Source organism: Dermochelys coriacea, chromosome 15, assembly GCF_009764565.3.
Source record: "Dermochelys coriacea isolate rDerCor1 chromosome 15, rDerCor1.pri.v4, whole genome shotgun sequence".
In the NCBI taxonomy this organism is placed as follows: domain Eukaryota; kingdom Metazoa; phylum Chordata; order Testudines; family Dermochelyidae; genus Dermochelys; species Dermochelys coriacea.
Window position 1 is genome coordinate 3625301 of NC_050082.1, and position 11323 is coordinate 3636623.

An 11323-nucleotide genomic window follows, 5' to 3' on the forward strand; every position below is an offset into this window, starting at 1 on the left:
ACTCCAAAAGTAATCATAAACATATTTTTAATTATATCAGCAGAAGGAAGCTGCTAAACAACCAGTGGGGTGACTGGACAATTGAGACGCTAAAGGAGCACTCAGGGGCGATAAGGCCATTGCGGAGAAACTAAATGAATTCTTTGCATCTGTCTTCATGGCTGAGGATGTGAGGGAGATTCCCAAACCTGAGCCATTCTCTTTGGGTGACAAATCTGAGGAACTGTCCCAGGTTGAGGTGACATTAAAGGAGGTTTGGGAACAAACTGATAAACAGAAATAAGTCACCAGGACCGGACAGTATTCACCCAGGAGTTCTGAAGGAACTGTAATGATGCTGGCTTTGGTGGGACCCAACTGAGAGAACTAATTTGAACAAATTGCTTAAAGCAGAGCAGTGACAGCCCAAAGCTGAGGTTCCTTTGCACACCAAGGCAAACCAAACCAGCCAAAAAGAGAAGACTTCAGTTTTACCCCACTGCCTAAGCATAAGTCACATAGGCAATTCCCTCAGACACTCCAGTTTCCAAGTATCATCACCGTGTGTTATGAGGATATCTGGTTATGAAAAACCAATACCCCAGTAAAAGAAAAAAGGTTCTCCTGACCCCAAAGGACCAAATCCCCAGCCCAGGTCAATATACAAATCAGATCTTACCAACAAATCACACTGTTTCCAATCCTTTAGAATCTAAAATCTAAAGGTTTATTCATAAAAGGAAAAAAAAATTTAGATGAGAGCTAGAATTAGTTAAATGGAATCAATTACATACAGTAATGGCAAAGTTCTTGGTTCAGGCTTGTAGCAGAGATGGAATAAACTGCAGGTTCAAATCAAGTCTCTGGAGAACTGCCATAGCTGGGATGGGTCATCAGTCCTTTGTTCAGAGCTTCAGTTTGTAGCAAAGTCCCTCCAGAGGCAAGAAGCAGGATTGAAGACAAGATGGAGATGAGGCATCAGCCTTTTATGGTCTCCTCCAGGTGTAAGAACCCCTCTTTGTTCTTCCTGTGGAAAATTACAGCAAAAATGGAGTTTGGAGTCACATGGGCAAGACTCATTCTTTACAGGCAGCAGCCATTGCTCACATGTTATTTTGAACGTCCCCAGGAAGACTTTTTATGTTGATTGGAGTCTTCCAAGATCCATTGTCAAGTGTTCCTTGAATGGGCACTTAATTTGCAAATTCCTTTCTCAAGAAGCTGACCAAATGCTTTACTAAGGCTACTTTAAGATCAAAACACATTGATATACAAGTACATAGCCAATATTCATAACTTCAATTACAAACATGATACACACATACAGATAGCATAATTATAATCAACAAATCATAACCTTTCCATAGAACCTCACACGACAACCTTTGTACAATATTTACTGCAAGTATATGCCAGTGGTTGCAACAATGATCTAGACGGTTATAGTTTATGTCAATAACATCACAGGAACTCAGATGTGAAATTGCAGAATGACTAACTGTAGTCTGTAACCTGTCATTTAAATCAGCTTCTGTACCAGATGATGGGAGGATAGCTATTGTGATGCCAATTTTTAAAAAGGGCTCCAGAGGAGATCCTGGCAACTACAGGCCGGTAAGCCTGACTTCAGTACTGGGCAAACTGGGTGAAACTATAGTAAAGAACAGAATTGTTAGACACATAGATGAACATAATCTGTTGGGGAAGAGTCAACGTGGCTTTTGTAACGGGAAATCATGCCTCACCAAATTATTAGAAAGCCTTTCACAAGGTCCCTCACCAAAGGCTCTTAAGCAAAGTGAGCTGTCATGGGAGAAGAGGGAAGGTCCTCTCATGGACTGGTAACTGGTTAAAAGACAGGAAACAACGGGCAGGAATAAATGGTCAGTTTTCAGAATGGAGAGAGGTAAATAGTGGTGTCCCCCAGGCAGGGCCGGTGTAACCACTAGGCAAACTAGGCAACCGCCAAGATTTGGGGGCACCAAAAAGCGGTGCCCCCAATTATTATTTTTTTTTACACTATTGCTTAGGGGCAGGTACCTGTCAGTCTCCAGCACTCAGGCCGCTCCAGGGCCAGCAGCCTCTTCACCTTGGAGTCTCACCCGCTTGCCCGGGGGCCACTCCTCCTCTCGGGCTCCCCGGCCGCTGTCGCTGCAGTAGCCGGGGAGGACGTGGGCGGGGGCGCCGCCGCAGAGGAGACGCAAGGGGCCGGGCTCGGCTGGGGCCCCTCACCTGCCGGCCGAGAGCAGCAGGAACCGGGCGCCACTTTGGGGAAGCCGGGCAGCCCTAGCCCAGGGTACCTACGCTCCCCGCCCACCCCTGCTGCTGCGGAGGCTGCTGTCACCCGGGCTCAAGACTGACAGGTACCTGCCCCTACCCCATCCTAGCATCGCCTGCCCCCCAGACCAGTGAGTGTTACCTGCCCCACCAGCCTCAGTGCCCTGCACCATACTGTCAGCCACCCCAAGCTCACTGTGACACCAGCACCCCTTGGCAAAAGGCCCCCTGATCTTCACAAACAGCTGTCACCGCAGGTCTGACAAACTCACTGCACCCCACACGTGTCTTACAGGGCACTTACCCACAAAGAGGAACGTGGAAGGGATCTACACAAGGCTGGTAACTTGTCAACAGTGAGAATCTTTGCGAGATGTGTACATGGGTAATATTGAAGGAATAGGTTTCAGAGTAGCAGCCGTGTTAGTCTGTATCCGCAAAAAGAAAAGGAGTACTTGTGGCACCTTCGAGACTAACACATTTATTTGAGCATAAGCTTTCGTGAGCTACAGCTCACTTCATCGGATGCATCACGAAAGCTTATGCTCAAATAAATTTGTTAGTCTCTAAGGTGCCACAAGTACTCCTTTTCTTATTGAAGGAATAATATATTTACCTTAAAAGTGTGCTTCACAGACTTGGAGTAGAAATTAGTCACTGGTGAATAATGGTCCTTTGGGGCAAGGGGGATTTGTCACCCTGCCTAACCTGGCGGCCGATGCAATGAAAGGCTCAATTGTTTAGCTTTGCACAATAGTAAGACTTTGAATGGGACACCATCAGAGGCAATGGCAAACAATTGAAATGCCTTAAAGGTAAAAAAGAAACATTACAACAGCAATTACGCATTCTGACAGGCTGTTTATAATGCTAAGTTTACTAGTTTTCAGAGGTTGTCGGTGGGGGGGGGGCAGGGGTGTGAAAGGTGGAAGTTTTGCCTAGGGTGCAAAATATCCTTGCACCAGCCCTGCCCCCAGAGGTCTGTGCTGGGCCCAGTCCTAGTCAACATGTTCATAAATGGTCTGGAAAAGGGGCAAACAAGGAGATGGCAAAATTTGCAGATGATACAAAACTTCTCAAGAGAGTCAAGTCCCAGGCAGACTGCAAAGAGCTACAAGATGGTCTCTCAGAACTGGGTGACTGGGCAACAAAATGGCAGATGAAATTCAGTGTTGATAAATGCAAAGTAATGGACATTGGAAAACATAATCCATGTGACCATTTGCCCCTCTGAATGTCACCGGATGTGCTGGGATGCCACTGAGTCAGGCTATTCTGCCAGCTAAGCACACAGGCAGGGCCATGCCCAGCTGCACAGAGAGACAGAGATCCTCTCTGGAAAGATTCAGCCTTTGGGGCCTGCCCCAGCACTGTGGTGCCCACTCCCTTTACAGGGTACAAACCCAAAGGTTTTATGAAAGTTGCCCCCTCCCTCAATGTGCAGGAAGTTATACACAACTTCTTGCCCCCCCCCGTTAGAAATTACATAAACTGGGTTATATTATATACAAGAAATAAGTTTGTTAACTACAAACGGTGAATTTTAAGTGGTAAAGAGACAGCAAACAGCACAAAGCAGATTACCAAGCAAATAAAACAATGCACGCAAACTAAGCTTGATTCACTAAAGAAATTGTTTATGCTTAAATTAATTTGTTAGTGTCTAAGGTGCCACAAGTCCTCCTTTTCTTTTTGCGGATACAGACTAACATGGCTGCTACTCTGAAACCTGGTTACAAATAGTAATTGCTCAACCTAGATATTCTCTTAGGTAGATTGCTTCACAGGCCAGATATCTTTCCAGCCTGGGTCAAGCAGTTCTTCCCTGCCCCTGACTCAGTTCCAGTCCTATTGTTTCCAGAGTTTTCAAGTATCTCTTTGGGCAGAGGAGAAATGAACTGAAGACCTTGATTGTTTTCCTTCCCCACCTTATATAGGATTTCCATATGGCAGGAATCCTTTGTTTGATTCCCCCACTTCCCAGTGAAAAAGTTCAGCAATCCAGCTTTTCATGAGTGATGTACCTGAGTATTCGGATTCTAATAGCTAAACTGTATTGTTAGAAGTATTCACCTACATTTGGGTTATTGCTGATTATGTACTCTGTGTATCATATGCTTCTAAAAACTAACTTTATATTTGTGGATAATCTAAGCACTATACCCAGTTGTACAGTCCTCTTTTTCCAACCTCTTTTCCCTCCTGTATTATAGAATATTTTTAACATTAGCTTTAAAAAAAATTTTATATCGGTTGACCAGGTCAGCTGACTCTGTAGTATCACGGAGTCCATGAGTCATGGCAGTATGGAGTGTCCACAGGCAGGCCAAGCTTTTCACAGTCCATCGTCCTCACTGATGGGCCTTCTGCCCTGTCTGGCTGTGGAAAAAGATTCAAAAATGTGACCCCAGTGCACCCTAAAGGCTCACAAAGTAGAAGGTAAATAAAAAGAACCCCAAATCTTGTATTGATTTCATGATTTTAAAGCCAATCTCATGATTTTTGGTGAGACTAGCTCATGATTTTTGAACATTTGGGGTTGGCAACACTTGTTGGGCCCTCCTGGCTGGGAGAGGAAAACAAACCCATCATGAGCGTGTGACTCTGGCCTCAGTCAGCAGAGATCCTGGAACTATAGCTCGGAGTGGGAGAGTAGCCTCCTGCAGCTCAGTGGGAGTGGGGTCAGCTCCAGTGCCCCCATGGGGACCATTTCATTGGCATCAGCATTACCTCCTTCACTGCTGATCATTTCAGTGGGCACAGCCAGGTGAGGCATTCACCCCTGGCGTTGAAAGGCCTGGCTGCCACTGAAGTCGAGCGATCCTGACCCCCACCTCTGGCCTTCCCTGTCAAGGTTCCTTCCCCACTCTGAACTCTAGGGTACAGAAGTGGGGACCTGCATGAAAGACCCCCTAAGCTTATTCTTTCCAGCTTAGTTTAAAAACTTCCCCAAGGTACAAACTTTGCCTTGGCCTTGAACTGTATGCTGCCACCACCAAGCATTTAAAACAAAGAACAGGGGAAGAGACCACTTGGAGACATCTCCCCCCAGCCCTACACCCCCTTTCCTGGGGAGGCTTGATAAGAATTCTCACTAATTGGTACAGGTAAACACAGACCCAAATCCTTGGATCTTAAGAGCAATGAAAAATCAATCAGGTTCTTAAGAATTAAGAATTTTAATGAAAGAAAAGGTAAAAGAATCATCTCTGTAAAATCAGGATGGTAAATACCTTACAGGGTAATCAGATTCAAAACATAGAGAATCCCTCTAGGCAAAACCTTAAGTTACAAAAAGACACAAAAACAGGAATATACATTCCCTCCAGCACAACTTATTTTACCAGCCATTAAACAAAAGGAAATCTAACGCATGTCTAGCTAGATTACTTACTAATTTAACAGGAGTTGTAAGGCTGCATTCCTGATCCATTCTTGGCAAAAGCATCACACACAGACAGACAAACCCTTTGTTCCCTCCACCCCCTCTCCAGATTTGAAAGAATCTTGTCCCCTCATTGGCCATTTTGGGTGAGGTGCCAGCAGGGTCACCTTAGCTTCTTAACCCTTTACAGGTGAAAGGGTTTTGCCTCTGGCCAGGAGGGATTTTATACCACTGTATACAGAAAGGTGGTTACCCTTCCCTTTATATTTATGACATCCCCCAACAAGGATTTTGCTCTGGCAAGGCAACCTCTTTGGCACCAACACCATGGAGCGTGTGGGCACCACATAAAATCAATGGCATTTAATAGCAGAGGAAACAGAAATGGTGCCAGGAGGGATGGGCCACTCAGGTGCAGGCTGAATTCATTGCCAAGACCTGCAAATGGATGTAAAGGTAGCTGCTGCAGATGCCCAAGCTGGGCTCTGAAGGGGGAGGAATCCTGGGTCCCTGCTGGCAAATTCAGCCCAGTGGCTGCAAAATACACACCTGCTGCCCAGAGCTACTGGCACCCAGGCACATCCCTCCCCTGTATTGCCCCTGCGGCCCCACCCCTGGCTGCACAGGTGGTCTGGGATAGGTGAAAAGACTGGAGCTCATGCCAAGCCCCAGTGATGGCATCTGAGAATGTTTGTGCTCCTGGGCAGGGACGATGGCCGGTCTCTGCTCCCTGGCTGCAGGGTTGGGGAATCCAGACCCGCGCAGTGGGAGCAATCTGAATAAGCAAGCCAAGCGAGTGTGACTGACAGGAAGCAGAGTGCTAGTTTGCGGGTGAGCTGGAGACAGCCCCCTGATAACAGCAGTGATATTAATATGACACTTAGGGCTGCCGGCTTGTCATGGGCAATGCTGCAAAGAATGGATGAGTCACGGCCAATGTGGGTAAAACCAGGGATTTGTGACTCAGTGGGGAGGGAGGGTTTGCAAAACGCTCAGTGCTGATTTAGCTGTTACCACTCAGGAAAGAGATCTTGGAGTCATTGTGGATAGTTCTCTGAAAACATCTGCTCAATGTGCAGCGGCAGTCAAAAAAGCAAACAGAATGTTGGGAATCATCAAGAAAGGGATAGATAATAAGACAGAAAATATCATAATGCTGCTATATTAATCCATGGTTCGCCCACACTTTAAATACCGCATACAGATCCAGCAGTCCCATCTCAAAAAAGATATATTAGAATTGGAAAAGGTTCAGAGAAGGGCAACAAAAATGATTAGGGGGATGGAACCGTTTCCATATGAGGAGAGATTAAAAAGATAGGGACTTTTCAGCCTGGAAAAGAGACAACTAAAATGGGATAAAATCTTGACTGGTGTGTGGTAAAAGTGAATAAAGAAATGTTATTTACTCCTTCACATAACACAAGAACCAGGGGTCACCCAATGAAATTAATAGGCAGTAGGTTTAAAACAAACAAAGGAAGTATTTCTTCACAGTCAACCTGTGGAACTCTTTGCCAGAGGATGTTGTGAAGGCCAAGACTATAACAGGTTTAAAAAAGAACTAGGTAAGTTCCTGGAGGGGTTGGTCCATCAATGGCTATTAGTCAGGATGGGTAGGAATGCAAGCCCATGCTCTGAGTGTCCTTGGCCTCTGTTCATCACAACCTGGGAGTGGACAATACTCGATTGCCTGTTTTGTTCATTCCCTCTGAAGGACCTGGCATTGGCCACTGTTGGAAGACAGGAGACTGGGCTAGATGGACCATTGGTCTGACCCACTATGGCCACTCTTATGTTGTTCTTTACTTTCCTGTGTGGGTGGCTCTGTAGGGGGTGTCATGCATCCATAGGTCTGGTGCTCTTGAACGGCTCTAGAACAGTCCCTGGATGGGCTCTAGAACAGTGTGTCAGCCCCCTTAGGCTCACACCCTTTCACTACAGGAAGTCCCTTGGCCTCACCGCCTCCTGGGACCAAACTTCAGAGCCTTCAGCACTCCCATGTCACACAGAAATCTCTCTTTAGCAAGTCCACCAGAGTTGGATACCTGAAGGAGCCATGCACCCCCAACTTCCTGACTGTGGAGTGACTCTCAGCCAGCGGTGCAGCAGGAGAAGGTTTATTAGATGTCTGGAACACAGCGTAGAAAGTCCTTAGTTAACACAGAGAACAGAAAGTTACAGCCTGGTCCATCTGGGTCCGTCCAGAGCCGTCTGACCCCCTCTTTAGTCCCAGTCCAGAAGCTTCAGCAGCCTCCAGCAGCCCACACTTAGCAACCCGTCCCCAGCCCTTTGTTCTTCAGCTGGTCACATCCCACTGGCTTCCTAAGGAGGGTGGGCCATGCATGGTCATTTGTTTCTAGGTGCCAAATCTTTGGGCAGTTGGAGTGGCCATTGTCTTCTGTCACTCTCCATGGGCATGGGCCCCCAGGCATGCCTGTATCTCTGGGTCTCTGCAAAGAGTAAAGCAACCTTTTCGCCAGCCTAGTTAACCATGCACCGCATAGGGGAAATTGAGGCACACACACTATTCATCCAAAATATTATGAAAAATTCCCACTTCCTCCTGGGGGGGCACTCTCCCTTCTGTGTTAGCACTGACCGCTGTGTCCCAGGACAGCGCTAAGGGGTGCTGTGCTGCAGGGAATGGTGTGAGGCTCAGCAGGGGGCGCTCTCCTCTCTGAGTCAGTGCTGAGCCCAGTGCCGCAGGATGGTCCCCGGGAGCCCTATGCTGATGGCAGCAGGAGGTGGCCCAGTGCAGGGTGCTGCTCCACCTGTGCCACTATTGACTACAGTGCCCCATGGGGCAGGAGGGGTGCTGTGTTGCGGGAGAGCTAGGGGAGAGGGAGACCTTTGTAGTCTGAGAACAATCCCTGTTTTAGGGCCATGGTGATTTAGGCCAGGGATTCTCAACCCTTTTTTTTCTGGGCCTCCTTTGGAAAATATTTAAGGATGTGGCGACCCCCCCCACCACCAAAAAAAGATAGCAAATTACTGTACATACTCCTAGGAGCATATCATGGTATTGCCACCCTTACTTCTGTGCCGCTGCCTTTACAGCTGGGTGGCTGGAGAGCAGCTGCTGTACCCCCTCCCCCCCCTCAAGCTCCCCATCACCCTGGCAATATTTTTTGTGATCTCATGACCCCCCTACAATTGCCTTGTGACCCCTTTTGGGTCGGGACCCCCAGTGTGAGAAGTGCTGATTTCGGCTAACATTAAGCCCCACCAGTCTGCGGCTTGGCAGAGCTTAGGCCCTGGGCAGAGCAGCTGAAGGCTCAGGGCGTGTGGTTGCTTGATCAGCTCTCGGTGGTGAGTATTTTGTCGTGAGGAGAAATGCTGCTGAGGAGGGATTGGCGTGGGTGCAGGTCGGCGCCAGGCTCGGGAGCAGCGACATTTGACAGGAGGTTAACGAGACTGGGGGCCAGACCCATGGCTGGTGCAAAGATTTCAGAGAAGTGTTGCTGATTTCCAGCTGCAGAGGAGTCAGCCCTATGGAACCTGCCCTGTCTCCTGCATGAGTTTGGGGGAGATGCCGGCTGTCTGCACTGAGCCGAGCCAGGCACATCAAAGGAACCTGAGCGGAAGGAGCGAGAGGAGCTCAGAGCTTTCAGCACAGAGCTGGGATTGGGAGGCTCACAGGAGGGGAGATGAGAAACACGCTCTCCGCACAAGGCAGAAAGGGGCATGGCTTTCACTGCCCCACAGCACACCTGCCTGGCGGGACAGCTCAGTGAGCCAGCCTGGCTGGGCACTGTGGGCCCCTCCTTGTCCTCTGCGTGTCGCTTCTGTTCTTAATGCATCTTATTAACCAAACCTGAGGCTCCTGCCTGGGAATCTCACCACACCCCCGAGAACCATTGAACCCATCTCAGGGGAGGTGGCAAAGGAGGGATTGGGATGGGGTACTGGCTCAGACGGGCATGGACTCGGATGGCAGGATGTGGGGAGGGACCGGGACAGTGGGGGGAAAGCTGAGGCCAAGGGTGTGATGGGACCAGTGGGCAGTCATGGCAAAGGGAGGAGACTGGTACATTTCCCAGCTCCATGGTCTCGAGGCTAAGGCAGGAAAGGTTCAGATGAGGCCCCCGATAGCCAGCAGCCACCCCGTTAACAGCCCCCAACACCTGGAGGAACAGGCCAAGGTCGCTGCACAATGGCAGCCCCAAAGGCACAGAGAAGCCTGCAGAATCTCATGCCCCAGAGCTGACAGCCCTGGCCCCACAATCATAGGTGCTGGCACTAGGGGTGTTGGGGGTGCTGCAGTACCCCCTGGCTTGAAGTGGTTTCATCATATTCAGGGCTTATAGTTTGGTTCAATGGTTCTCAGCACCCCCACTATACACCTTGTTCCAGCACCACTGCCCACGGCAAGCCCAGGGTCCAGGCTGCTTCCTGGTGGGAACCTGGGGGAGTCTCGGTGTCTGGCAGCAGTGGCCAGGCTGCACTGTTAGAAGTGGCCACCAGAGGGCAGGCCATTCCCACAGCTGCTACCTGTGCCGGGAGCAGTGCAGCCCTGCGCTCTGGTGGGCCAGGTACAGGGTGGGGGCTGGTGCGGGGTGGGGGCTCTGTTTGGGGCTCCAACTCGATTTCCTTCATGCTCGTCGCATCCAGGCGCATTTCTTTAAGGCCAAGCCCTCAATGAAGGTGCGATCCTGCCCTTGGCTGCTGCCCAGATGCCCTCAATGTGTATGGGGCGCACGTGTGAGACACGGGACACAGGACGTGTGTATGTGGCACATGATGGGGACGGGTGGGCCTGATATGTGTGTGGCTGGGGGAGGGGTGCGGCTGTCTCTCTGGGCAGGGTTATCCATGGGAGCCACATGCCAGGGACAAGGATGTTAGATGCTGCTGTAGGAACCCCAGGCAGAAGGTTCAGGTGACCAACTGGATGGGGTCTTCCTGACCCATATGGTGCTAATGGGACATGCTGGGTGCTGGCCTCTTCACCCCCCATCTCCAGGGGCATCAGGGACTCCTGCTTCAGCTGGTACAACAGCGTCTCCCTGCCCCTTCTGGAGTGGGCCCAGCTTGGCAATCACCTGCCACCTCTTTGCTCACAGGTGGGTCTGGCCAGAGTCAAGTCATACTGTTCCACCTGGGAGCATGGGTTTGGGATGGGGCATCCCCCACAGGGGCACACTGGCCCATACTCTGTAGGGGACTCAGGGTGTTCTATGCCAGGACCCCAAGGTCTTTGTGCCCCCTTCCCCACGTGCCCCAGCCCTGCTCACTTTAACACATGCTGCTCTTGGTACGTGGGCCCTCAACACGTCCCTGCAGGCACAGATCTGTAAGAGTTTCTCCTCTGGGGCTGTCTCTGGCTGGGCTGGCAGTCCTGAGCCCAGGGCCTCAGCTTGCCCTAGGACCATGGCTCTCCTTCCTAAGCAAGGCTCACTCCCCACACTGCTGCCCCCATGGACACAGATATTGTGCAGGTCACCCCTCACCAAGCAGTCCCCATTGGGCAGACACAGCCACGCAGGCAGCCTTGCCTGCCATCTCCCACCTGGGATGGCCCTGATCCTGCTTCCCCACAGCACCTGAGCAGGGGCGTGACTGGCAGGGCTAGTCTGTCTCTGAGTCACAGGCCAAATCAGACAGCCAAGCTCCCGGGTGGAGAGGGGCAGGGATCCTTTCAGCAGGCCATTGGCGGCAGCACCAAGCAGCTGGTCAGAG